General features: G+C 40.7%; 15 non-coding genes across 15 annotated transcripts; all 15 read left to right on the top strand.

Moving 5' to 3' along the window:
• Positions 1 to 244: 244 nt before the first annotated feature.
• trnal-cag (transfer RNA leucine (anticodon CAG)) lies at positions 245 to 327 on the top strand. Its single transcript has one exon. It is a non-coding gene; the product is annotated as a tRNA-Leu (tRNA).
• Positions 328 to 1,085: 758 nt separating this feature from the next.
• trnal-cag (transfer RNA leucine (anticodon CAG)) lies at positions 1,086 to 1,168 on the top strand. Its single transcript has one exon. It is a non-coding gene; the product is annotated as a tRNA-Leu (tRNA).
• Positions 1,169 to 1,926: 758 nt separating this feature from the next.
• Positions 1,927 to 2,009, top strand: trnal-cag (transfer RNA leucine (anticodon CAG)). The gene has a single exon. It is a non-coding gene; the product is annotated as a tRNA-Leu (tRNA).
• A 736-nt stretch (positions 2,010 to 2,745) lies between these two features.
• On the top strand, positions 2,746 to 2,828 carry trnal-cag (transfer RNA leucine (anticodon CAG)). The gene has a single exon. It is a non-coding gene; the product is annotated as a tRNA-Leu (tRNA).
• Positions 2,829 to 3,752: 924 nt separating this feature from the next.
• trnal-cag (transfer RNA leucine (anticodon CAG)) lies at positions 3,753 to 3,835 on the top strand. Its single transcript has one exon. It is a non-coding gene; the product is annotated as a tRNA-Leu (tRNA).
• Positions 3,836 to 4,738: 903 nt separating this feature from the next.
• trnal-cag (transfer RNA leucine (anticodon CAG)) lies at positions 4,739 to 4,821 on the top strand. Its single transcript has one exon. It is a non-coding gene; the product is annotated as a tRNA-Leu (tRNA).
• A 924-nt stretch (positions 4,822 to 5,745) lies between these two features.
• trnal-cag (transfer RNA leucine (anticodon CAG)) lies at positions 5,746 to 5,828 on the top strand. The gene has a single exon. It is a non-coding gene; the product is annotated as a tRNA-Leu (tRNA).
• A 736-nt stretch (positions 5,829 to 6,564) lies between these two features.
• trnal-uag (transfer RNA leucine (anticodon UAG)) lies at positions 6,565 to 6,647 on the top strand. Its single transcript has one exon. It is a non-coding gene; the product is annotated as a tRNA-Leu (tRNA).
• A 7,489-nt stretch (positions 6,648 to 14,136) lies between these two features.
• Positions 14,137 to 14,219, top strand: trnal-cag (transfer RNA leucine (anticodon CAG)). Its single transcript has one exon. It is a non-coding gene; the product is annotated as a tRNA-Leu (tRNA).
• A 947-nt stretch (positions 14,220 to 15,166) lies between these two features.
• Positions 15,167 to 15,249, top strand: trnal-cag (transfer RNA leucine (anticodon CAG)). The gene has a single exon. It is a non-coding gene; the product is annotated as a tRNA-Leu (tRNA).
• A 947-nt stretch (positions 15,250 to 16,196) lies between these two features.
• trnal-uag (transfer RNA leucine (anticodon UAG)) lies at positions 16,197 to 16,279 on the top strand. Its single transcript has one exon. It is a non-coding gene; the product is annotated as a tRNA-Leu (tRNA).
• A 780-nt stretch (positions 16,280 to 17,059) lies between these two features.
• Positions 17,060 to 17,142, top strand: trnal-uag (transfer RNA leucine (anticodon UAG)). Its single transcript has one exon. It is a non-coding gene; the product is annotated as a tRNA-Leu (tRNA).
• A 1,643-nt stretch (positions 17,143 to 18,785) lies between these two features.
• On the top strand, positions 18,786 to 18,868 carry trnal-uag (transfer RNA leucine (anticodon UAG)). Its single transcript has one exon. It is a non-coding gene; the product is annotated as a tRNA-Leu (tRNA).
• Positions 18,869 to 20,511: 1,643 nt separating this feature from the next.
• Positions 20,512 to 20,594, top strand: trnal-uag (transfer RNA leucine (anticodon UAG)). Its single transcript has one exon. It is a non-coding gene; the product is annotated as a tRNA-Leu (tRNA).
• A 3,703-nt stretch (positions 20,595 to 24,297) lies between these two features.
• Positions 24,298 to 24,380, top strand: trnal-uag (transfer RNA leucine (anticodon UAG)). The gene has a single exon. It is a non-coding gene; the product is annotated as a tRNA-Leu (tRNA).
• Positions 24,381 to 25,638: the final 1,258 nt, after the last annotated feature.

Below are 25,638 nucleotides of genomic sequence, written 5' to 3' on the forward strand. Positions count from 1 at the left end.
CATATTCTGAGGCCACTTTAGCGCTCAATCAATGACCATTTACTACGCTTTTTCCATTGAAGGACATATTGAGGATAAATCAATGACTGGAGTTTTTAATTGATAAAAACCAATGACTATTTGATGTTGAAAGTGCAAGTCAGTATTGTGCATTTACTGGTCTTTGTGGTGATCTCAGGAGGCCGTGCCTATTTCTACTTTTACCTAGTACGCTTTATCCCGACACCAAAGCCAGTTGTTCAGAGTCAGGATGGCCGAGCGGTCTAAGGCGCTGCGTTCAGGTCGCAGTCTCCCCTGGAGGCGTGGGTTCGAATCCCACTTCTGACAAGCTTTTAACGCCTGCATGTCATACTCCTTTGTAATAACCAGTTGACAAATAAATGACTTAAGATAATGGAAATAACACCAAGTTAACATGTGTAGTGAATAAGTATCGTATTTTTAACATTCTGCAAAAACAGCTAGTTGATGAGAGGTTGAAAGAGAATTGCAAGAATTTCACAGGCGGGCCACAAAAACAGGCAAATAAAAGGCATCTCGGAACGCACAACTCGTTGGTCGTTGTCATTGGATTGTATTGGCAGGAGGAAAAAAATATTGTCTGCAGGGTAATCGAACTCGCCGCATCTAAAGTCAAGCCACGGGTCACAGGTGAGATCCCTTGTTAAATCCCCCCAAAATAAAACACGATTGCGTTGAAAATAACCATTAAGCCATTTTGCTAAGATTTCCCCCATTTTGACATTTGGACCTGTTGTCACTCTTACCCTGATGGTTGCTGATACTTCCAGACACTTTTTCGGTCTTATCTGAGGTATTTTATAATTTATATCAGAATGGCCATATTCTGAGGCCACTTTAGCGCTCAATCAATGACCATTTACTACGCTTTTTCCATTGAAGGACATATTGAGGATAAATCAATGACTGGAGTTTTTAATTGATAAAAACCAATGACTGTTTGATGTTGAAAGTGCAAGTCAGTATTGTGCATTTACTGGTCTTTGTGGTGATCTCAGGAGGCCGTGCCTATTTCTACTTTTACCTAGTACGCTTTATCCCGACACCAAAGCCAGCTGTTCAGAGTCAGGATGGCCGAGCGGTCTAAGGCGCTGCGTTCAGGTCGCAGTCTCCCCTGGAGGCGTGGGTTCGAATCCCACTTCTGACAAGCTTTTAACGCCTGCATGTCATACTGCTTTGTAATAACCAGTTGACAAATAAATGACTTAAGATAATGGAAATAACACCAAGTTAACATGTGTAGTGAATAAGTATCGTATTTTTAACATTCTGCAAAAACAGCTAGTTGATGAGAGGTTGAAAGAGAATTGCAAGAATTTCACAGGCGGGCCACAAAAACAGGCAAATAAAAGGCATCTCGGAACGCACAACTCGTTGGTCGTTGTCATTGGATTGTATTGGCAGGAGGAAAAAAATATTGTCTGCAGGGTAATCGAACTCGCCGCATCTAAAGTCAAGCCACGGGTCACAGGTGAGATCCCTTGTTAAATCCCCCCAAAATAAAACACGATTGCGTTGAAAATAACCATTAAGCCATTTTGCTAAGATTTCCCCCATTTTGACATGTGGACCTGTTGTCACTCTTACCCTGATGGTTGCTGATACTTCCAGACACTTTTTCGGTCTTATCTGAGGTATTTTATCATTTATATCAGAATGGCCATATTCTGAGGCCACTTTAGCGCTCAATCAATGACCATTTACTACGCTTTTTCCATTGAAGGACATATTGAGGATAAATCAATGACTGGAGTTTTTAATTGATAAAAACCAATGACTGTTTGATGTTGAAAGTGCAAGTCAGTATTGTGCATTTACTGGTCTTTGTGGTGATCTCAGGAGGCCGTGCCTATTTCTACTTTTACCTAGTACGCTTTATCCCGACACCAAAGCCAGTTGTTCAGATTCAGGATGGCCGAGCGGTCTAAGGCGCTGCGTTCAGGTCACAGTCTCCCCTGGAGGCGTGGGTTCGAATCCCACTTCTGACAAGCTTTTAACGCCTGCACGTCATACTGCTTTGTAATAAACAGTTGACAAATAAATGACTTAAGATAATGGAAATAACACCAAGTTAACATGTGTAGTGAATAAGTATCGTATTTTTAACATTCTGCAAAAACAGCTAGTTGATGAGAGGTTGAAAGAGAATTGCAAGAATTTCACAGGCGGGCCACAAAAACAGGCAAATAAAAGGCTTCTCGGAACGCACAACTCGTTGGTCGTTGTCATTGGATTGTATTGGCGGGAGGAAAAAAATATTGTCTGCAGGGTAATCGAACTCGCCGCATCTAAAGTCAAGCCACGGGTCACAGGTGAGATCCCTTGTTAAATCCCCCCAAAATAAAACACGATTGCGTTGAAAATAACCATTAAGCCATTTTGCTAAGATTTCCCCCATTTTGACATGTGGACCTGTTGTCACTCTTACCCTGATGGTTGCTGATACTTCCAGACACTTTTTCGGTCTTATCTGAGGTATTTTATCATTTATATCAGAATGGCCATATTCTGAGGCCACTTTAGCGCTCAATCAATGACCATTTACATATTGAGGATAAATCAATGACTGGAGTTTTTAATTGATAAAAACCAATGACTATTTGATGTTGAAAGTGCAAGTCAGTATTGTGCATTTACTGGTCTTTGTGGTGATCTCAGGAGGCCGTGCCTATTTCTACTTTTACCTAGTACGCTTTATCCCGACACCAAAGCCAATTGTTCAGAGTCAGGATGGCCGAGCGGTCTAAGGCGCTGCGTTCAGGTCGCAGTCTCCCCTGGAGGCGTGGGTTCGAATCCCATTTCTGACAAGCTTTTAACGCCTGCATGTCATACTGCTTTGTAATCACCAGTTGACAAATAAATGACTTAAGATAATGGAAATAACACCTAGTTAACATGTGTAGTGAATAATTAAGAGAATCCTTTCAGGTCCCAGTGTCCTCTGGAGGCTTGGGTTCGAATCCCACTTCTGACAAGCTTTTAACGCCTGCATGTCATACTGCTTTGTAATAACCAGTTGACAAATAAATGACTTAAGATAATGGAAATAACACCAAGTTAACATGTGTAGTGAATAAGTATCGTATTTTTAACATTCTGCAAAAACAGCTAGTTGATGAGAGGTTGAAAGAGAATTGCAAGAATTTCACAGGCGGCCACAAAAACAGGCAAATAAAAGGCATCTCGGAACGCACAACTCGTTGGTCGTTGTCATTGGATTGTATTGGCAGGAGGAAAAAAATATTGTCTGCAGGGTAATCGAACTCGCCGCATCTAAAGTCAAGCCACGGGTCACAGGTGAGATCCCTTGTTAAATCCCCCCAAAATAAAACACGATTGCGTTGAAAATAACCATTAAGCCATTTTGCTAAGATTTCCCCCATTTTGACATGTGGACCTGTTGTCACTCTTACCCTGATGGTTGCTGATACTTCCAGACACTTTTTCGGTCTTATCTGAGGTATTTTATCATTTATATCAGAATGGCCATATTCTGAGGCCACTTTAGCGCTCAATCAATGACCATTTACTACGCTTTTTCCATTGAAGGACATATTGAGGATAAATCAATGACTGGAGTTTTTAATTGATAAAAACCAATGACTGTTTGATGTTGAAAGTGCAAGTCAGTATTGTGCATTTACTGGTCTTTGTGGTGATCTCAGGAGGCCGTGCCTATTTCTACTTTTACCTAGTACGCTTTATCCCGACACCAAAGCCAGTTGTTCAGATTCAGGATGGCCGAGCGGTCTAAGGCGCTGCGTTCAGGTCACAGTCTCCCCTGGAGGCGTGGGTTCGAATCCCACTTCTGACAAGCTTTTAACGCCTGCACGTCATACTGCTTTGTAATAAACAGTTGACAAATAAATGACTTAAGATAATGGAAATAACACCAAGTTAACATGTGTAGTGAATAATTAAGAGAATCCTTTCAGGTCCCAGTCTCCTCTGGAGGCTTGGGTTCGAATCCCACTTCTGACAAGCTTTTAACGCCTGCATGTCATACTGCTTTGTAATAACCAGTTGACAAATAAATGACTTAAGATAATGGAAATAACACCAAGTTAACATGTGTAGTGAATAAGTATCATATTTTTAACATTCTGCAAAAACAGCTAGTTGATGAGAGGTTGAAAGAGAATTGCAAGAATTTCACAGGCGGGCCACAAAAACAGGCAAATAAAAGGCATCTCGGAACGCACAACTCGTTGGTCGTTGTCATTGGATTGTATTGGCGGGAGGAAAAAAATATTGTCTGCAGGGTAATCGAACTCGCCGCATCTAAAGTCAAGCCACGGGTCACAGGTGAGATCCCTTGTTAAATCCCCCCAAAATAAAACACGATTGCGTTGAAAATAACCATTAAGCCATTTTGCTAAGATTTCCCCCATTTTGACATGTGGACCTGTTGTCACTCTTACCCTGATGGTTGCTGATACTTCCAGACACTTTTTCGGTCTTATCTGAGGTATTTTATCATTTATATCAGAATGGCCATATTCTGAGGCCACTTTAGCGCTCAATCAATGACCATTTACATATTGAGGATAAATCAATGACTGGAGTTTTTAATTGATAAAAACCAATGACTATTTGATGTTGAAAGTGCAAGTCAGTATTGTGCATTTACTGGTCTTTGTGGTGATCTCAGGAGGCCGTGCCTATTTCTACTTTTACCTAGTACGCTTTATCCCGACACCAAAGCCAGTTGTTCAGAGTCAGGATGGCCGAGCGGTTTAAGGCGCTGCGTTCAGGTCGCAGTCTCCCCTGGAGGCGTGGGTTCGAATCCCACTTCTGACAAGCTTTTAACGCCTGCATGTCATACTGCTTTGTAATCACCAGTTGACAAATAAATGACTTAAGATAATGGAAATAACACCTAGTTAACATGTGTAGTGAATAATTAAGAGAATCCTTTCAGGTCCCAGTGTCCTCTGGAGGCTTGGGTTCGAATCCCACTTCTGACAAGCTTTTAACGCCTGCATGTCATACTGCTTTGTAATAACCAGTTGACAAATAAATGACTTAAGATAATGGAAATAACACCAAGTTAACATGTGTAGTGAATAAGTATCGTATTTTTAACATTCTGCAAAAACAGCTAGTTGATGAGAGGTTGAAAGAGAATTGCAAGAATTTCACAGGCGGCCACAAAAACAGGCAAATAAAAGGCATCTCGGAACGCACAACTCGTTGGTCGTTGTCATTGGATTGTATTGGCAGGAGGAAAAAAATATTGTCTGCAGGGTAATCGAACTCGCCGCATCTAAAGTCAAGCCACGGGTCACAGGTGAGATCCCTTGTTAAATCCCCCCAAAATAAAACACGATTGCGTTGAAAATAACCATTAAGCCATTTTGCTAAGATTTCCCCCATTTTGACATGTGGACCTGTTGTCACTCTTACCCTGATGGTTGCTGATACTTCCAGACACTTTTTCGGTCTTATCTGAGGTATTTTATCATTTATATCAGAATGGCCATATTCTGAGGCCACTTTAGCGCTCAATCAATGACCATTTACTACGCTTTTTCCATTGAAGGACATATTGAGGATAAATCAATGACTGGAGTTTTTAATTGATAAAAACCAATGACTGTTTGATGTTGAAAGTGCAAGTCAGTATTGTGCATTTACTGGTCTTTGTGGTGATCTCAGGAGGCCGTGCCTATTTCTACTTTTACCTAGTACGCTTTATCCCGACACCAAAGCCAGTTGTTCAGAGTCAGGATGGCCGAGCGGTCTAAGGCGCTGCGTTCAGGTCGCAGTCTCCCCTGGAGGCGTGGGTTCGAATCCCACTTCTGACAAGCTTTTAACGCCTGCATGTCATACTGCTTTGTAATAACCAGTTGACAAATAAATGACTTAAGATAATGGAAATAACACCTAGTTAACATGTGTAGTGAATAAGTATCGTATTTTTAACATTCTGCAAAAACAGCTAGTTGATGAGAGGTTGAAAGAGAATTGCAAGAATTTCACAGGCTGGCCACAAAAACAGGCAAATAAAAGGCTTCTCGGAACGCACAACTCGTTGGTCGTTGTCATTGGATTGTATTGGCGGGAGGAAAAAAATATTGTCTGCAGGGTAATCGAACTCGCCGCATCTAAAGTCAAGCCACGGGTCACAGGTGAGATCCCTTGTTAAATCCCACCAAAATAAAACACGATTGCGTTGAAAATAACCATTAAGCCATTTTGCTAAGATTTCCCCCATTTTGACATGTGGACCTGTTGTCACTCTTACCCTGATGGTTGCTGATACTTCCAGACACTTTTTCGGTCTTATCTGAGGTATTTTATCATTTATATCAGAATGGCCATATTCTGAGGCCACTTTAGCGCTCAATCAATGACCATTTACATATTGAGGATAAATCAATGACTGGAGTTTTTAATTGATGAAAACCAATGACTATTTGATGTTGAAAGTGCAAGTCAGTATTGTGCATTTACTGGTCTTTGTGGTGATCTCAGGAGGCAGTGCCTATTTCTACTTTTACCTAGTACGCTTTATCCCGACACCAAAGTCAGCTGTTCAGAGTCAGGATTGCCGAGCGGTCTAAGGCGCTGCGTTCAGGTCGCAGTCTCCCCTGGAGGCGTGGGTTCGAATCCCACTTCTGACAAACTTTTAACGCCTGCATGTCATACTGCTTTGTAATAACCAGTTGACAATTAAATTACTTAAGATAATGGAAATAACACCTAGTTAACATGTGTAGTGAATAATTAAGAGAATCCTTTCAGGTCGCAGTCTCCCCTGGAGGTGTGGGTTCGAATCCCACTTCTGACAAGGTTTTAACCCTGCATGTCATACTGCTTTGCAATAACCAGTTGACAAATAAATGACTTAAGATAATGGAAATAACAACTAGTTAACATGTTTAGTGAATAATTAAGAGAATCCTTTCAGGTCGCAGTCTCACCTGGAGGTGTCGGTTCGAATCCCACTTCTGACAAGCTTTTAACGCCTGCATGTCATACTGCTTTGTAATAACCTGTTGAGAAATAAATGACTTAAGATAATGGAAATAACACCTAGTTAAAATGTGTAGTGAATAACTATCGTATTTTTTACATTCTGAAAAAACAGCTAGTTGATGAGAGGTTGAAAGAGAATTGCACGAATTTCACAGGCGGGCAACAAACAGGCAAATAACGAAAGGCATCTCGGAACGGACAACTCGTCGGTCGTTGTCACGACTACGCTTTTTCCATTGAAGGACATATTGAGGATAAATCAATGACTGGAGTTTTCAATTGATAAAAACCAATGACTATTTGATGTTGAAAGTGCAAGTCAGTATTGTGCATTTACTGGACTTTGTGGTGATCTCAGGAGGCCGTACCTATTTCTACTTTTACCTAGTACGCTTTATCCCGACACCAAATCAAGCTGGTCAGGGTCAGGATGGCCGTGCGGTCTAAGGCGCTTCGTTCAGGTCGCAATCTCCCCTGGAGGTGTGGGTTCGAATCCCATTTCTGACAAGCTTTTAACGCCTGCATGTCATACTGCTTTGTAATAACCAGTTGACAAATAAATGACTTAACATAACGGAAATAACACCTAGTTAACATGTGTAGTGAACAATGAAGAGAATCCTTTCAGGTCGCAGTCTCCCCTGGAGGTGTGGGTTCGAATCCCACTTCTGAGAAGCTTTTAACGCCTGCATGTCATACTGCTTTGTAATAACCAGTTGACAAATAAATGACTTAAGATAATGGAAATAACACCTAGTTAACATGTGTAGTGAATAATTAAGAGAATCCTTTCAGGTCGCAGTCTCCCCTGGAGGTGTGGGTTCGAATCCCACTTCTGACAAGCTTTTAACGCCTGCATGTCATACTGCTTTGCAATAACCAGTTGACAAATAAATGACTTAAGATAATGGAAATAACACCTAGTTAAAATGTGTAGTGAATAACTATCGTATTTTTTACATTCTGAAAAAACAGCTATTTGATGAGAGGTTGAAAGAGAATTACACGAATTTCACAGGCGGGCAACAAACAGGCAAATAACGAAAGGCATCTCGGAACGGACAACTCGTCGGTCGTTGTCACGACTACGCTTTTTCCATTGAAGGACATATTGAGGATAAATCAGTGACTGGAGTTTTCAATTGATAAAAACCAATGACTATTTGATGTTGAAAGTGCAAGTCAGTATTGTGCATTTACTGGACTTTGTGGTGATCTCAGGAGGCCGTACCTATTTCTACTTTTACCTAGTACGCTTTATCCCGACACCAAATCAAGCTGGTCAGGGTCAGGATGGCCGTGCGGTCTAAGGCGCTTCATACAGGTCGCAATCTCCCCTGGAGGTGTGGGTTCGAATCCCATTTCTGACAAGCTTTTAACGCCTGCATGTCATACTGCTTTGTAATAACCAGTTGACAAATAAATGACTTAACATAACGGAAATAACACCTAGTTAACATGTGTAGTGAACAATGAAGAGAATCCTTTCAGGTCGCAGTCTCCCCTGGAGGTGTGGGTTTGAATCCCACTTCTGAGAAGCTTTTAACGCCTGCATGTCATACTGCTTTGTAATAACCAGTTGACAAATAAATGACTTAAGATAATGGAAATAACACCTAGTTAACATGTGTAGTGAATAATTAAGAGAATCCTTTCAGGTCGCAGTCTCCCCTGGAAGTGTGGGTTCGAATCCCACTTCTGACAAGCTTTTAACGCCTGCATGTCATACTGCTTTGCAATAACCAGTTGACAAATAAATGACTTAAGATAATGGAAATAACACCTAGTTAACATGTTTAGCGAATAATTAAGAGAATCCTTTCAGGTCGCAGTCTCCCCTGGAGGTGTGGGTTCGAATCCCACTTCTGACAAGCTTTTAACGCCTGCATGTCATACTGCTTTGTAATAACCTGTTGAGAAATAAATGACTTAAGATAATGGAAATAACACCTAGTTAAAATGTGTAGTGAATAACTATCGTATTTTTAACATTCTGCAAAAACAGCTAGTTGATGAGAGGTTGAAAGAGAATTGCACGAATTTCACAGGCGGGCAACAAACAGGCAAATAACAAAAGGCATCTCGGAACGGACAACTCGTCGGTCGTTGTCACGACTACGCTTTTTCCATTGAAGGACATATTGAGGATAAATCAGTGACTGGAGTTTTCAATTGATAAAAACCAATGACTATTTGATGTTGAAAGTGCAAGTCAGTATTGTGCATTTACTGGACTTTGTGGTGATCTCAGGAGGCCGTACCTATTTCTACTTTTACCTAGTACGCTTTATCCCGACACCAAATCAAGCTGGTCAGGGTCAGGATGGCCGTGCGGTCTAAGGCGCTTCGTTCAGGTCGCAATCTCCCCTGGAGGTGTGGGTTCGAATCCCATTTCTGACAAGCTTTTAACGCCTGCATGTCATACTGCTTTGTAATAACCAGTTGACAAATAAATGACTTAACATAACGGAAATAACACCTAGTTAACATGTGTAGTGAACAATGAAGAGAATCCTTTCAGGTCGCAGTCTCCCCTGGAGGTGTGGGTTTGAATCCCACTTCTGAGAAGCTTTTAACGCCTGCATGTCATACTGCTTTGTAATAACCAGTTGACAAATAAATGACTTAAGATAATGGAAATAACACCTAGTTAACATGTGTAGTGAATAATTAAGAGAATCCTTTCAGGTCGCAGTCTCCCCTGGAGGTGTGGGTTCGAATCCCACTTCTGACAAGCTTTTAACGCCTGCATGTCATACTGCTTTGCAATAACCAGTTGACAAATAAATGACTTAAGATAATGGAAATAACACCTAGTTAAAATGTGTAGTGAATAACTATCGTATTTTTTACATTCTGAAAAAACAGCTATTTGATGAGAGGTTGAAAGAGAATTACACGAATTTCACAGGCGGGCAACAAACAGGCAAATAACGAAAGGCATCTCGGAACGGACAACTCGTCGGTCGTTGTCACGACTACGCTTTTTCCATTGAAGGACATATTGAGGATAAATCAGTGACTGGAGTTTTCAATTGATAAAAACCAATGACTATTTGATGTTGAAAGTGCAAGTCAGTATTGTGCATTTACTGGACTTTGTGGTGATCTCAGGAGGCCGTACCTATTTCTACTTTTACCTAGTACGCTTTATCCCGACACCAAATCAAGCTGGTCAGGGTCAGGATGGCCGTGCGGTCTAAGGCGCTTCATACAGGTCGCAATCTCCCCTGGAGGTGTGGGTTCGAATCCCATTTCTGACAAGCTTTTAACGCCTGCATGTCATACTGCTTTGTAATAACCAGTTGACAAATAAATGACTTAACATAACGGAAATAACACCTAGTTAACATGTGTAGTGAACAATGAAGAGAATCCTTTCAGGTCGCAGTCTCCCCTGGAGGTGTGGGTTTGAATCCCACTTCTGAGAAGCTTTTAACGCCTGCATGTCATACTGCTTTGTAATAACCAGTTGACAAATAAATGACTTAAGATAATGGAAATAACACCTAGTTAACATGTGTAGTGAATAATTAAGAGAATCCTTTCAGGTCGCAGTCTCCCCTGGAAGTGTGGGTTCGAATCCCACTTCTGACAAGCTTTTAACGCCTGCATGTCATACTGCTTTGCAATAACCAGTTGACAAATAAATGACTTAAGATAATGGAAATAACACCTAGTTAACATGTTTAGCGAATAATTAAGAGAATCCTTTCAGGTCGCAGTCTCCCCTGGAGGTGTGGGTTCGAATCCCACTTCTGACAAGCTTTTAACGCCTGCATGTCATACTGCTTTGTAATAACCTGTTGAGAAATAAATGACTTAAGATAATGGAAATAACACCTAGTTAAAATGTGTAGTGAATAACTATCGTATTTTTAACATTCTGCAAAAACAGCTAGTTGATGAGAGGTTGAAAGAGAATTGCACGAATTTCACAGGCGGGCAACAAACAGGCAAATAACAAAAGGCATCTCGGAACGGACAACTCGTCGGTCGTTGTCACGACTACGCTTTTTCCATTGAAGGACATATTGAGGATAAATCAGTGACTGGAGTTTTCAATTGATAAAAACCAATGACTATTTGATGTTGAAAGTGCAAGTCAGTATTGTGCATTTACTGGACTTTGTGGTGATCTCAGGAGGCCGTACCTATTTCTACTTTTACCTAGTACGCTTTATCCCGACACCAAATCAAGCTGGTCAGGGTCAGGATGGCCGTGCGGTCTAAGGCGCTTCGTTCAGGTCGCAATCTCCCCTGGAGGTCGTGGGTTCGAATCCCATTTCTGACAAGCTTTTAACGCCTGCATGTCATACTGCTTTGTAATAACCAGTTGACAAATAAATGACTTAACATAACGGAAATAACACCTAGTTAACATGTGTAGTGAACAATGAAGAGAATCCTTTCAGGTCGCAGTCTCCCCTGGAGGTGTGGGTTTGAATCCCACTTCTGAGAAGCTTTTAACGCCTGCATGTCATACTGCTTTGTAATAACCAGTTGACAAATAAATGACTTAAGATAATGGAAATAACACCTAGTTAACATGTGTAGTGAATAATTAAGAGAATCCTTTCAGGTCGCAGTCTCCCCTGGAGGTGTGGGTTCGAATCCCACTTCTGACAAGCTTTTAACGCCTGCATGTCATACTGCTTTGCAATAACCAGTTGACAAATAAATGACTTAAGATAATGGAAATAACACCTAGTTAAAATGTGTAGTGAATAACTATCGTATTTTTTACATTCTGAAAAAACAGCTATTTGATGAGAGGTTGAAAGAGAATTACACGAATTTCACAGGCGGGCAACAAACAGGCAAATAACGAAAGGCATCTCGGAACGGACAACTCGTCGGTCGTTGTCACGACTACGCTTTTTCCATTGAAGGACATATTGAGGATAAATCAGTGACTGGAGTTTTCAATTGATAAAAACCAATGACTATTTGATGTTGAAAGTGCAAGTCAGTATTGTGCATTTACTGGACTTTGTGGTGATCTCAGGAGGCCGTACCTATTTCTACTTTTACCTAGTACGCTTTATCCCGACACCAAATCAAGCTGGTCAGGGTCAGGATGGCCGTGCGGTCTAAGGCGCTTCATACAGGTCGCAATCTCCCCTGGAGGTGTGGGTTCGAATCCCATTTCTGACAAGCTTTTAACGCCTGCATGTCATACTGCTTTGTAATAACCAGTTGACAAATAAATGACTTAACATAACGGAAATAACACCTAGTTAACATGTGTAGTGAACAATGAAGAGAATCCTTTCAGGTCGCAGTCTCCCCTGGAGGTGTGGGTTTGAATCCCACTTCTGAGAAGCTTTTAACGCCTGCATGTCATACTGCTTTGTAATAACCAGTTGACAAATAAATGACTTAAGATAATGGAAATAACACCTAGTTAACATGTGTAGTGAATAATTAAGAGAATCCTTTCAGGTCGCAGTCTCCCCTGGAAGTGTGGGTTCGAATCCCACTTCTGACAAGCTTTTAACGCCTGCATGTCATACTGCTTTGCAATAACCAGTTGACAAATAAATGACTTAAGATAATGGAAATAACACCTAGTTAACATGTTTAGCGAATAATTAAGAGAATCCTTTCAGGTCGCAGTCTCCCCTGGAGGTGTGGGTTCGAATCCCACTTCTGACAAGCTTTTAACGCCTGCATGTCATACTGCTTTGTAATAACCTGTTGAGAAATAAATGACTTAAGATAATGGAAATAACACCTAGTTAAAATGTGTAGTGAATAACTATCGTATTTTTAACATTCTGCAAAAACAGCTAGTTGATGAGAGGTTGAAAGAGAATTGCACGAATTTCACAGGCGGGCAACAAACAGGCAAATAACAAAAGGCATCTCGGAACGGACAACTCGTCGGTCGTTGTCACGACTACGCTTTTTCCATTGAAGGACATATTGAGGATAAATCAGTGACTGGAGTTTTCAATTGATAAAAACCAATGACTATTTGATGTTGAAAGTGCAAGTCAGTATTGTGCATTTACTGGACTTTGTGGTGATCTCAGGAGGCCGTACCTATTTCTACTTTTACCTAGTACGCTTTATCCCGACACCAAATCAAGCTGGTCAGGGTCAGGATGGCCGTGCGGTCTAAGGCGCTTCGTTCAGGTCGCAATCTCCCCTGGAGGTGTGGGTTCGAATCCCATTTCTGACAAGCTTTTAACGCCTGCATGTCATACTGCTTTGTAATAACCAGTTGACAAATAAATGACTTAACATAACGGAAATAACACCTAGTTAACATGTGTAGTGAACAATGAAGAGAATCCTTTCAGGTCGCAGTCTCCCCTGGAGGTGTGGGTTTGAATCCCACTTCTGAGAAGCTTTTAACGCCTGCATGTCATACTGCTTTGTAATAACCAGTTGACAAATAAATGACTTAAGATAATGGAAATAACACCTAGTTAACATGTGTAGTGAATAATTAAGAGAATCCTTTCAGGTCGCAGTCTCCCCTGGAGGTGTGGGTTCGAATCCCACTTCTGACAAGCTTTTAACGCCTGCATGTCATACTGCTTTGCAATAACCAGTTGACAAATAAATGACTTAAGATAATGGAAATAACACCTAGTTAACATGTTTAGCGAATAATTAAGAGAATCCTTTCAGGTCGCAGTCTCCCCTGGAGGTGTGGGTTCGAATCCCACTTCTGACAAGCTTTTAACGCCTGCATGTCATACTGCTTTGTAATAACCTGTTGAGAAATAAATGACTTAAGATAATGGAAATAACACCTAGTTAAAATGTGTAGTGAATAACTATCGTATTTTTAACATTCTGCAAAAACAGCTAGTTGATGAGAGGTTGAAAGAGAATTGCATGAATTTCACAGGCGGGCAACAAACAGGCAAATAACAAAAGGCATCTCGGAACGCACAACTCGTCGGTCGTTGTCACGACTACGCTTTTTGCATTGAAGGACATATTGAGGATAAATCAATGACTGGAGTTTTTAATTGATAAAAACCAATGACTATTTGATGTTGAAAGTGCAAGTCAGTATTGTGCATTTACTGGTCTTTGTGGTGATCTCAGTAGGCCGTGCCTATTTCTACTTTTACCTAGTACGCTTTATCCCAACACCAAATCAAGCTGTTCAGAGGCAGGATGGCCGAGCGGTCTAAGGCGCTGCGTTTAGGTCGCAGTCTCCACTGGAGTCGTGGGTTCGAATCCCACTTCTGACTAACTTTTAACACCTGCATGTCATACTGCTTTGTAATAACCAGTTGACAAATAAATGACTTAACATAACGGAAATAACACCTAGTTAACATGTGTAGTGAACAATGAAGAGAATCCTTTCAGGTCGCAGTCTCCCCTGGAGGTGTGGGTTCGAATCCCACTTCTGTGAAGCTTTTAACGCCTGCATGTCATACTGCTTTGTAATAACCAGTTGACAAATAAATGACTTAAGATAATGGAAATAACACCTAGTTAACATGTGTAGTGAATAATTAAGAGAATCCTTTCAGGTCGCAGTCTCCCCTGGAGGTGTGGGTTCGAATCCCACTTCTGACAAGCTTTTAACGCCTGCATGTCATACTGCTTTGTAATAACCAGTTGACAAATAAATGACTTAAGATAATGGAAATAACACCTAGTTAACATGTGTAGTGAATAATTAAGAGAATCCTTTCAGGTCGCAGTCTCCCCTGGAGGTGTGGGTTCGAATCCCACTTCTGACAAGCTTTTAACGCCTGCATGTCATACTGCTTTGTAATAACCTGTTGAGAAATAAATGACTTAAGATAATGGAAATAACACCTAGTTAAAATGTGTAGTGAATAACTATCGTATTTTTAACATTCTGCAAAAACAGCTAGTTGATGAGAGGTTGAAAGAGAATTGCACGAATTTCACAGGCGGGCCACAAACAGGCAAATAACAAAAGGCATCTCGGAACGCACAACTCGTCGGTCGTTGTCACGACTACGCTTTTTCCATTGAAGGACATATTGAGGATAAATCAATGACTGGAGTTTTTAATTGATAAAAACCAATGACTATTTGATGTTGAAAGTGCAAGTCAGTATTGTGCATTTACTGGTCTTTGTGGTGATCTCAGGAGGCCGTGCCTATTTCTACTTTTACCTAGTACGCTTTATCCCAACACCAAATCAAGCTGTTCAGAGGCAGGATGGCCGAGCGGTCTAAGGCGCTGCGTTCAGGTCGCAGTCTCCACTGGAGTCGTGGGTTCGAATCCCACTTCTGACAAGCTTTTAACGCCTGCATGTCATACTGCTTTGTAATAACCAGTTGACAAATAAATGACTTAACATAATGGAAATAACACCTAGTTAACATGTGTAGTGAATAATTAAGAGAATCCTTTCAGGTCGCAGTCTCCACTGGAGGTGTGGGTTGGAATCCCACTTCTGACAAGCTTTTAACGCCTGCATGTCATACTGCTTTGTAATAACCAGTTGACAAATAAATGACTTAACATAATGGAAATAACACCTAGTTAACATGTGTAGTGAATAATTAAGAGAATCCTTTCAGGTCGCTGTCTCCACTGGAGGCGTGGGTTCGAATCCCACTTCTGACAAACTTTTAACGCCTGCATGTCATACTGCTTTGTAATAACCAGTTGACAATTAAATTACTTAAGATAATGGAAATAACACCTAGTTAACATGTGTAGTGAATAATTAAGAGAATCCTTTCAGGTCGCAGTCTCCCCTGGAGGTGTGGGTTCGAATCCCACTTCTGACAAGCTTTTAACACCTGCATGTCATACTGCTTTGTAATAACATGTTGAGAAATAAATGACTTAAGATAATGGAAATAACACCTAGTCAAAATGTGTAGTGAATAACTATCGTATTTTTAACATTCTGCAAAAACAGCTAGTTAATGAGAGGTTGAAAGAGAATTGCACGAATTTCACAGGCGGGCCACAAACAGGCAAATAACAAAAGGCATCTCGGAACGCACAACTCGTCGGTCGTTGTCACGACTACGCTTTTTCCATTGAAGGACATATTGAGGATAAATCAATGACTGGAGTTTTTAATTGATAAAAACCAATGACTATTTGATGTTGAAAGTGCAAGTCAGTATTGTGCATTTACTGGTCTTTGTGGTGATCTCAGGAGGCCGTGCCTATTTCTACTTTTACCTAGTACGCTTTATCCCAACACCAAATCAAGCTGTTCAGAGTCAGGATGGCCGAGCGGTCTAAGGCGCTGCGTTTAGTTCGCAGTCTCCATTGGAGGCGTGGGTTCGAATCCCACTTCTGACAATCTTTTAACGCCTGCATGTCATACTGCTTTGTAATAACCAGTTGACAAATAAATGACTTAAGATAATGGAAATAACCTCTAGTTAACATGTGTAGTGAATAATTAAGAGAATCCTTTCAGGTCGCTGTCTCCACTGGAGGCGTGGGTTCGAATCCCACTTCTGACAAACTTTTAACGCCTGCATGTCATACTGCTTTGTAATAACCAGTTGACAATTAAATTACTTAAGATAATGGAAATAACACCTAGTTAACATGTGTAGTGAATAATTAAGAGAATCCTTTCAGGTTGCAGTCTCCCCTGGAGGTGTGGGTTCGAATCCCACTTCTGACAAGCTTTTAACACCTGCATGTCATACTGCTTTGTAATAACATGTTGAGAAATAAATGACTTAAGATAATGGAAATAACACCTAGTCAAAATGTGTAGTGAATAACTATTGTATTTTTAACATTCTGCAAAAACAGCTAGTTAATGAGAGGTTGAAAGAGAATTGCACGAATTTCACAGGCGGGCCACAAACAGGCAAATAACAAAAGGCATCTCGGAACGCACAACTCGTCGGTCGTTGTCACGACTACGCTTTTTCCATTGAAGGACATATTGAGGATAAATCAATGACTGGAGTTTTTAATTGATAAAAACCAATGACTATTTGATGTTGAAAGTGCAAGTCAGTATTGTGCATTTACTGGTCTTTGTGGTGATCTCAGGAGGCCGTGCCTATTTCTACTTTTACCTAGTACGCTTTATCCCAACACCAAATCAAGCTGTTCAGAGTCAGGATGGCCGAGCGGTCTAAGGCGCTGCGTTTAGGTCGCAGTCTCCACTGGAGGCGTGGGTTCGAATCCCACTTCTGACAATCTTTTAACGCCTGCATGTCATACTGCTTTGTAATAACCAGTTGACAAATAAATGACTTAAGATAATGGAAATAACACCTAGTTAACATGTGTAGTGAATAATTAAGAGAATCCTTTCAGGTCGCAGTCTCCCCTGGAGGTGTGGGTTCGAATCCCACTTCTGACAAGCTTTTAACGCCTGCATGTCATACTGCTTTGCAATAACCAGTTGACAAATAAATGACTTAAGATAATGGAAATAACACCTAGTTAACATGTGTAGTGAATAATTAAGAGAATCCTTTCAGGTCGCAGTCTCCCCTGGAGGTGTGGGTTCGAATCCCACTTCTGACAAGCTTTTAACGCCTGCATGTCATACTGCTTTGTAATAACCTGTTGAGAAATAAATGACTTAAGATAATGGAAATAACACCTAGTTAAAATGTGTAGTGAATAACTATCGTATTTTTAACATTCTGCAAAAACAGCTAGTTGATGAGAGGTTGAAAGAGAATTGCACGAATTTCACAGGCGGGCCACAAACAGGCAAATAACAAAAGGCATCTCGGAACGGACAACTCGTCGGTCGTTGTCACGACTACGCTTTTTCCATTGAAGGACATATTGAGGATAAATCAATGACTGGAGTTTTTAATTGATAAAAACCAATGACTATTTGATGTTGAAAGTGCAAGTCAGTATTGTGCATTTACTGGTCTTTGTGGTGATCTCAGGAGGCCGTGCCTATTTCTACTTTTACCTAGTACGCTTTATCCCAACACCAAATCAAGCTGTTCAGAGGCAGGATGACCGAGCGGTCTAAGGCGCTGCGTTCAGGTCGCAGTCTCAACTGGAGTCGTGTGTTCGAATCCCACTTCTGACATGCTTTTAACGCCTGCATGTCATACTGCTTTGTAATAACCAGTTGACAAATAAATGACTTAACATAATGGAAATAACACCTAGTTAACATGTGTAGTGAATAATTAAGAGAATCCTTTCAGGTCGCTGTCTCCACTGGAGGCGTGGGTTCGAATCCCACTTCTGACAAACTTTTAACGCCTGCATGTCATACTGCTTTGTAATAACCAGTTGACAATTAAATTACTTAAGATAATGGAAATAACACCTAGTTAACATGTGTAGTGAATAATTAAGAGAATCCTTTCAGGTCGCAGTCTCCCCTGGAGGTGTGGGTTCGAATCCCACTTCTGACAAGCTTTTAACACCTGCATGTCATACTGCTTTGTAATAACCTGTTGAGAAATAAATGACTTAAGATAATGGAAATAACACCTAGTCAAAATGTGTAGTGAATAACTATCGTATTTTTAACATTCTGCAAAAACAGCTAGTTGATGAGAGGTTGAAAGAGAATTGCACGAATTTCACAGGCGGGCCACAAACAGGCAAATAACAAAAGGCATCTCGGAACGCACAACTCGTCGGTCGTTGTCACGACTACGCTTTTTCCATTGAAGGACATATTGAGGATAAATCAATGACTGGAGTTTTTAATTGATAAAAACCAATGACTATTTGATGTTGAAAGTGCAAGTCAGTATTGTGCATTTACTGGTCTTTGTGGTGATCTCAGGAGGCCGTGCCTATTTCTACTTTTACCTAGTACGCTTTATCCCAACACCAAATCAAGCTGTTCAGAGTCAGGATGGCCGAGCGGTCTAAGGCGCTGCGTTTAGGTCGCAGTCTCCATTGGAGGCGTGGGTTCGAATCCCACTTCTGACAATCTTTTAACGCCTGCATGTCATACTGCTTTGTAATAACCAGTTGACAAATAAATGACTTAAGATAATGGAAATAACCCCTAGTTAACATGTGTAGTGAATAATTAAGAGAATCCTTTCAGGTCGCAGTCTCCCCTGGAGGTGTGGGTTCGAATCCCACTTCTGACAAGCTTTTAACGCCTGCATGTCATACTGCTTTGCAATAACCAGTTGACAAATAAATGACTTAAGATAATGGAAATAACACCTAGTTAACATGTGTAGTGAATAATTAAGAGAATCCTTTCAGGTCGCAGTTTCCCCTGGAGGTGTGGGTAAGAATCCCACTTCTGACAAGCTTTTAACGCCTGCATGTCATACTGCTTTGTAATAACCTGTTGAGAAATAAATGACTTAAGATAATGGAAATAACACCTAGTTAAAATGTGTAGTGAATAACTATCGTATTTTTAACATTCTGCAAAAACAGCTAGTTGATGAGAGGTTGAAAGAGAATTGCACGAATTTCACAGGCGGGCCACAAACAGGCAAATAACAAAAGGCATCTCGGAACGGACAACTCGTCGGTCGTTGTCACGACTACGCTTTTTCCATTGAAGGACATATTGAGGATAAATCAATGACTGGAGTTTTTAATTGATAAAAACCAATGACTATTTGATGTTGAAAGTGCAAGTCAGTATTGTGCATTTACTAGACTTTGTGGTGATCTCAGGAGGCCGGACCTATTTCTACTTTTACCTAGTACGCTTTATCCCAACACCAAATCAAGCTGTTCAGAGGCAGGATGACCGAGCGGTCTAAGGCGCTGTGTTCAGGTCGCAGTCTCAACTGGAGTCGTGTGTTCGAATCCCACTTCTGACAAGCTTTTAACGCCTGCATGTCATACTGCTTTGTAATAACCAGTTGACAAATAAATGACTTAACATAATGGAAATAACACCTAGTTAACATGTGTAGTGAATAATTAAGAGAATCCTTTCAGGTCGCTCTCTCCACTGGAGGCGTGGGTTCGAATCCCACTTCTGACAAACTTTTAACGCCTGCATGTCATACTGCTTTGTAATAACCAGTTGACAATTAAATTACTTAAGATAATGGAAATAACACTTAGTTAACATGTGTAGTGAATAATTAAGAGAATCCTTTCAGGTCGCAGTCTCCCCTGGAGGTGTGGGTTCGAATCCCACTTCTGACAAGCTTTTAACGCCTGCATGTCATACTGCTTTGTAATAACCTGTTGAGAAATAAATGACTTAAGATAATGGAAATAACACCTAGTCAAAATGTGTAGTGAATAACTATCGTATTTTTAACATTCTGCAAAAACAGCTAGTTGATGAGAGGTTGAAAGAGAATTGCACGAATTTCACAGGCGGGCCACAAACAGGCAAATAACAAAAGGCATCTCGGAACGCACAACTCGTCGGTCGTTGTCACGACTACGCTTTTTCCATTGAAGGACATATTGAGGATAAATCAATGACTGGAGTTTTTAATTGATAAAAACCAATGACTATTTGATGTTGAAAGTGCAAGTCAGTATTGTGCATTTACTGGTCTTTGTGGTGATCTCAGGAGGCCGTGCCTATTTCTACTTTTACCTAGTACGCTTTATCCCAACACCAAATCAAGCTGTTCAGAGTCAGGATGGCCGAGCGGTCTAAGGCGCTGCGTTTAGGTCGCAGTCTCCATTGGAGGCGTGGGTTCGAATCCCACTTCTGACAATCTTTTAACGCCTGCATGTCATACTGCTTTGTAATAACCAGTTGACAAATAAATGACTTAAGATAATGGAAATAACCCCTAGTTAACATGTGTAGTGAATAATTAAGAGAATCCTTTCAGGTCGCAGTCTCCCCTGGAGGTGTGGGTTCGAATCCCACTTCTGACAAGCTTTTAACGCCTGCATGTCATACTGCTTTGCAATAACCAGTTGACAAATAAATGACTTAAGATAATGGAAATAACACCTAGTTAACATGTTTAGTGAATAATTAAGAGAATCCTTTCAGGTCGCAGTCTCCCCTGGAGGTGTGGGTTCGAATCCCACTTCTGACAAGCTTTTAACGCCTGCATGTCATACTGCTTTGTAATAACCTGTTGAGAAATAAATGACTTAAGATAATGGAAATAACACCTAGTTAAAATGTGTAGTGAATAACTATCGTATTTTTAACATTCTGCAAAAACAGCTAGTTGATGAGAGGTTGAAAGAGAATTGCACGAATTTCACAGGCGGGCCACAAACAGGCAAATAACAAAAGGCATCTCGGAACGGACAACTCGTCGGTCGTTGTCACGACTACGCTTTTTCCATTGAAGGACATATTGAGGATAAATCAATGACTGGAGTTTTTAATTGATAAAAACCAATGACTATTTGATGTTGAAAGTGCAAGTCAGTATTGTGCATTTACTGGTCTTTGTGGTGATCTCAGGAGGCCGTGCCTATTTCTACTTTTACCTAGTACGCTTTATCCCAACACCAAATCAAGCTGTTCAGAGGCAGGATGACCGAGCGGTCTAAGGCGCTGCGTTCAGGTCGCAGTCTCCACTGGAGTCGTGTGTTCGAATCCCACTTCTGACATGCTTTTAACGCCTGCATGTCATACTGCTTTGTAATAACCAGTTGACAAATAAATGACTTAACATAATGGAAATAACACCTAGTTAACATGTGTAGTGAATAATTAAGAGAATCCTTTCAGGTCGCAGTCTCCACTGGAGGTGTGGGTTGGAATCCCACTTCTGACAAGCTTTTAACGCCTGCATGTCATACTGCTTTGTAATAACCAGTTGACAAATAAATGACTTAACATAATGGAAATAACACCTAGTTAACATGTGTAGTGAATAATTAAGAGAATCCTTTCAGGTCGCTGTCTCCACTGGAGGCGTGGGTTCGAATCCCACTTCTGACAAACTTTTAACGCCTGCATGTCATACTGCTTTGTAATAACCAGTTGACAATTAAATTACTTAAGATAATAAAAATAACACCTAGTTAACATGTGTAGTGAATAATTAAGAGAATCCTTTCAGGTCGCAGTCTCCCCTGGAGGTGTGGGTTCGAATCCCACTTCTGACAAGCTTTTAACACCTGCATGTCATACTGCTTTGTAATAACCTGTTGAGAAATAAATGACTTAAGATAATGGAAATAACACCTAGTCAAAATGTGTAGTGAATAACTATCGTATTTTTAACATTCTGCAAAAACAGCTAGTTGATGAGAGGTTGAAAGAGAATTGCACGAATTTCACAGGCGGGCCACAAACAGGCAAATAACAAAAGGCATCTCGGAACGCACAACTCGTCGGTCGTTGTCACGACTACGCTTTTTCCATTGAAGGACATATTGAGGATAAATCAATGACTGGAGTTTTTAATTGATAAAAACCAATGACTATTTGATGTTGAAAGTGCAAGTCAGTATTGTGCATTTACTGGTCTTTGTGGTGATCTCAGGAGGCCGTGCCTATTTCTACTTTTACCTAGTACGCTTTATCCCAACACCAAATCAAGCGGTTCAGAGGCAGGATGACCGAGCGGTCTAAGGCGCTGCGTTCAGGTCGCAGTCTCAACTGGAGTCGTGTGTTCGAATCCCACTTCTGACATGCTTTTAACGCCTGCATGTCATACTGCTTTGTAATAACCAGTTGACAAATAAATGACTTAACATAATGGAAATAACACCTAGTTAACATGTGTAGTGAATAATTAAGAGAATCCTTTCAGGTCGCTGTCTCCACTGGAGGCGTGGGTTCGAATCCCACTTCTGACAAACTTTTAACGCCTGCATGTCATACTGCTTTGTAATAACCAGTTGACAATTAAATTACTTAAGATAATGGAAATAACACCTAGTTAACATGTGTAGTGAATAATTAAGAGAATCCTTTCAGGTCGCAGTCTCCCCTGGAGGTGTGGGTTCGAATCCCACTTCTGACAAGCTTTTAACACCTGCATGTCATACTGCTTTGTAATAACCTGTTGAGAAATAAATGACTTAAGATAATGGAAATAACACCTAGTCAAAATGTGTAGTGAATAACTATCGTATTTTTAACATTCTGCAAAAACAGCTAGTTGATGAGAGGTTGAAAGAGAATTGCACGAATTTCACAGGCGGGCCACAAACAGGCAAATAACAAAAGGCATCTCGGAACGCACAACTCGTCGGTCGTTGTCACGACTACGCTTTTTCCATTGAAGGACATATTGAGGATAAATCAATGACTGGAGTTTTTAATTGATAAAAACCAATGACTATTTGATGTTGAAAGTGCAAGTCAGTATTGTGCATTTACTGGTCTTTGTGGTGATCTCAGGAGGCCGTGCCTATTTCTACTTTTACCTAGTACGCTTTATCCCAACACCAAATCAAGCTGTTCAGAGGCAGGATGACCGAGCGGTCTAAGGCGCTGCGTTCAGGTCGCAGTCTCAACTGGAGTCGTGTGTTCGAATCCCACTTCTGACATGCTTTTAACGCCTGCATGTCATACTGCTTTGTAATAACCAGTTGACAAATAAATGACTTAACATAATGGAAATAACACCTAGTTAACATGTGTAGTGAATAATTAAGAGAATCCTTTCAGGTCGCAGTCTCCACTGGAGGTGTGGGTTGGAATCCCACTTCTGACAAGCTTTTAACGCCTGCATGTCATACTGCTTTGTAATAACCAGTTGACAAATAAATGACTTAACATAATGGAAATAACACCTAGTTAACATGTGTAGTGAATAATTAAGAGAATCCTTTCAGGTCGCTTTCTCCACTGGAGGCGTGGGTTCGAATCCCACTTCTGACAAACTTTTAACGCCTGCATGTCATACTGCTTTGTAATAACCAGTTGACAATTAAATTACTTAAGATAATGGAAATAACACCTAGTTAACATGTGTAGTGAATAATTAAGAGAATCCTTTCAGGTTGCAGTCTCCCCTGGAGGTGTGGGTTCGAATCCCACTTCTGACAAGCTTTTAACACCTGCATGTCATACTGCTTTGTAATAACATGTTGAGAAATAAATGACTTAAGATAATGGAAATAACACCTAGTCAAAATGTGTAGTGAATAACTATCGTATTTTTAACATTCTGCAAAAACAGCTAGTTAATGAGAGGTTGAAAGAGAATTGCACGAATTTCACAGGCGGGCCACAAACAGGCAAATAACAAAAGGCATCTCGGAACGCACAACTCGTCGGTCGTTGTCACGACTACGCTTTTTCCATTGAAGGACATATTGAGGATAAATCAATGACTGGAGTTTTTAATTGATAAAAACCAATGACTATTTGATGTTGAAAGTGCAAGTCAGTATTGTGCATTTACTGGTCTTTGTGGTGATCTCAGGAGGCCGTGCCTATTTCTACTTTTACCTAGTACGCTTTATCCCAACACCAAATCAAGCTGTTCAGAGTCAGGATGGCCGAGCGGTCTAAGGCGCTGCGTTTAGGTCGCAGTCACCATTGGAGGCGTGGGTTCGAATCCCACTTCTGACAATCTTTTAACGCCTGCATGTCATACTGCTTTGTAATAACCAGTTGACAAATAAATGACTTAAGATAATGGAAATAACCCCTAGTTAACATGTGTAGTGAATAATTAAGAGAATCCTTTCAGGTCGCAGTCTCCCCTGGAGGTGTGGGTTCGAATCCCACTTCTGACAAGCTTTTAACGCCTGCATGTCATACTGCTTTGCAATAACCAGTTGACAAATAAATGACTTAAGATAATGGAAATAACACCTAGTTAACATGTGTAGTGAATAATTAAGACAATCCTTTCAGGTCGCAGTTTCCCCTGGAGGTGTGGGTAAGAATCCCACTTCTGACAAGCTTTTAACGCCTGCATGTCATACTGCTTTGTAATAACCTGTTGAGAAATAAATGACTTAAGATAATGGAAATAACACCTAGTTAAAATGTGTAGTGAATAACTATCGTATTTTTAACATTCTGCAAAAACAGCTAGTTGATGAGAGGTTGAAAGAGAATTGCACGAATTTCACAGGCGGGCCACAAACAGGCAAATAACAAAAGGCATCTCGGAACGGACAACTCGTCGGTCGTTGTCACGACTACGCTTTTTCCATTGAAGGACATATTGAGGATAAATCAATGACTGGAGTTTTTAATTGATAAAAACCAATGACTATTTGATGTTGAAAGTGCAAGTCAGTATTGTGCATTTACTGGTCTTTGTGGTGATCTCAGGAGGCCGTGCCTATTTCTACTTTTACCTAGTACGCTTTATCCCAACACCAAATCAAGCTGTTCAGAGGCAGGATGACCGAGCGGTCTAAGGCGCTGCGTTCAGGTCGCAGTCTCAACTGGAGTCGTGTGTTCGAATCCCACTTCTGACATGCTTTTAACGCCTGCATGTCATACTGCTTTGTAATAACCAGTTGACAAATAAATGACTTAACATAATGGAAATAACACCTAGTTAACATGTGTAGTGAATAATTAAGAGAATCCTTTCAGGTCGCAGTCTCCACTGGAGGTGTGGGTTGGAATCCCACTTCTGACAAGCTTTTAACGCCTGCATGTCATACTGCTTTGTAATAACCAGTTGACAAATAAATGACTTAACATAATGGAAATAACACCTAGTTAACATGTGTAGTGAATAATTAAGAGAATCCTTTCAGGTCGCTGTCTCCACTGGAGGCGTGGGTTCGAATCCCACTTCTGACAAACTTTTAACGCCTGCATGTCATACTGCTTTGTAATAACCAGTTGACAATTAAATTACTTA

The sequence above is a fragment of the Salmo salar genome, chromosome 16, assembly GCF_965601325.2.
Source record: "Salmo salar chromosome 16, fSalSal1, whole genome shotgun sequence".
Lineage (NCBI taxonomy): Eukaryota > Metazoa > Chordata > Actinopteri > Salmoniformes > Salmonidae > Salmo > Salmo salar.